The sequence below is a fragment of the Ipomoea triloba genome, chromosome 9 (genome assembly GCF_003576645.1).
Source record: "Ipomoea triloba cultivar NCNSP0323 chromosome 9, ASM357664v1".
Lineage (NCBI taxonomy): Eukaryota > Viridiplantae > Streptophyta > Magnoliopsida > Solanales > Convolvulaceae > Ipomoea > Ipomoea triloba.
The window spans coordinates 26710697-26713546 of record NC_044924.1 but is presented as its reverse complement, the minus strand read 5'-3'; positions in this window follow the sequence as shown (position 1 = coordinate 26713546).

Genomic DNA, 2850 nt, shown 5'->3' with positions numbered 1-2850 from the left:
GTTTTTTTTTTACTGTAAAACATGTATGTGTATGTGTCTTGCATTGTCAGTTTCTGTGTCTTATGTTACGTAATTCTGTATTTTAAGAGTATGAATTATGTACCTAGAACAAATTAATAGTTATGTAACACAACATACTGTGTGTCTTATGTTATGAATTTATGTCTTATGTTGTGTAATTATGTACGTATAAAACATAAATTCTACACCTAACTAAATTAGATTTGAAGATAAGTACAATATATAACATGTGTATGTGTATATGTCTTGTGTTTCGCATTTTTGTGTCTTTGTGTTATGAAATTCTGTATCTTAAGAGTATTATTTTTATACCGAAAATAAATTAGTAGCTGTGTAAACTAAGTAAATGTATAGTATAACATACGCTTATGTGTCTTGCGTTGTAAGTTTTTGTGTCTTGTATTATGAATTTCTGTACCTTAAGAATATGAATTATGTTTTTCCCAAAAAAAAATAAAAAAGAGTATGAATTATGTACCTAGAATAGATTAGTAGTTGTGTAAAACACAACATATTATGTGTCTTATGTTATGAATTTATGTATTGTGTTGAGAAATTCTATGCCTATAAAACATAAATTATCTACCTAAATCAGATTTGAAAATAAATAAATATATAATATGTGTATGTGTCTTGCATTGTCAGTTTATGTGTCTTATGTTATGTAATTATGTACCTTAAGAGTAAATTCTATACCTGAAATATATTATTAAGTGTGTATAAACATGAGGAACGGAAAACTAAGAGTTCGTTAAAATTTAAAGATCAAAACGACGCCGTTTTGATTCAGAGTCCACAATGTTATGTAGACCCTAGTCCACGATACACATTGCCCAAAAATAGTACTTGTACTCACAAAAGTATATAAAGGTGAGTGTTATATGCATTGAAGGAAAACTATTCAAATTGGTTATCGATGAACTGAACATGCAATCAGGTAATTAAACTACTCAAATCATGTGCAATTAGATCCATCAAGTTACCAAATATGTTCAATTAAATCCATCAAGTAACCAAATATGTTCAATTATACCAATTAGCAGGTTGGTCCCCTACTCAACATGTTAGAAACACTCATTAATTTTTTTCAATGTAATATCTATTCTATACTTTCTCATCTTTTTCAGCTCGAAGAATTAATACCCTCACCACCAAGGTTCGATCGTGTGACCACCCATCCATTTGTAATGGTAACAGATGTGTCATCACACTACAATACTACATGATAATTGACCATTATTAGTTTAGATATATAGCTTTATATACATTTTATTCAAATAAAATGTTATTCATAGTCCACTTGAAACTCAAATTCTTCGTTACCACAATCATAAACAAAGTTAATTTCATTTTTTTCCTAAATTTATAAGTGTCGATCTATTTTTAGTCCTTATTTTTAAAAACATCACCCATTGGAAACCGTTTGTCCTTCGTCAACAAAACCGTTTAAATAGCGTTAAACCTTTGTATTGTTCTATTACCAATAAGAAAAAAAAAAAGAGATGATTTTGAACAGTTAATAACATCATTTTTTAATGTCATTTAAACATATTTGTTGATGTATGATAAAAATGGTCATATTACAATAATGCTAGGGACCAACATGAATATTCTCGAGAAAAAAAAAAAACTAAAAGTGGAATGACACATATAAATCTAGGACAAAAAAAAAAAAAGGAAAAGGAGTTAACACTACTTAGAACAAAATAGACTGAAATGTCCTTATATTTAATGCAATTTAAATAATTTTGTTGGCAGATGACTAAAAATGGTTATGTCATAATAATATTAGGACGAAAGATGGACGTTTTGAAAAAAAAAAAAAAAGACTAAAAGTGGACTGACACCTATAAAATTAGGACAAAATGGAATTAACTCTCATAAACATGTGTTTTCCTGAGTTTCACTCAAATGTTTTTTTGTTTATAACCTTTAAGTGTTGTTTGATGAATAAATGTATTTTATATATGTGGGAAGAGGCTCTCACCTAAAAAGTGAGGATTGATCTGATCCATTTAGCCGTTTAGGTAGATCAACGGTTGAGAGGTGCAGAAAATTAAAGGAAAAGGGGGTTGAGTTATTTTTATAAATACTGCAAACTTGAAAGTTTGCAGTAATTATAAAATTGACTCTGTATTTTTTTTTTACTAAAGCCTAACCATTGATGAATCTTAATGGGCGGTCCAAATCAGTCCTCACTTTTTACCAGAAAGGGTTTGTTCTCATTTGAATCCACACTAAGAACATGCTCCCATGAGGAAACTAAAGATCAATCTTAGACAGCTATCTGAAAAAATCTAACGGATTTGATGCAATTTGAAAAAAAAATGTTGTAGTATTCTGATAATCTTTTCTAACTTTGAAATAAATTATAATTTTTTACACTATAGAGTGTAAATTTTAACAATATAACGTGTATTTATAGATACATTTTAAAACTTAAAAAAAAAAAAAAAACTAAGTAGTAAATCTAAATTGTAAATACTAAGTAGCAAAAAGTGATCTCCTAAACCAAACTAAAAAGCAAAGCACTAATCAAAAGTCAAAACCCAAAAACTAGTAAACCACAAATTCTAAAAAGTGAACCATAAGTGCACTAGTGCACTTTTAAACTAGACAAAATGCACAAAATAGTGTTGCAAATTGCACTGTATAGTGTTAGAAAGTACATTTCTAAAGTTAGATAAAATTACCAAAAATGTCATAGTAAAATTACCAAAAATGTCATAGTAATTTTTTTCCCTCAACTCTATAATCTTTAGATTTTGTCATATGGATGACAGGAATTGGTTCTTGATTTTTTCAATCCTTTTTTTTTTTTTTTTTTTT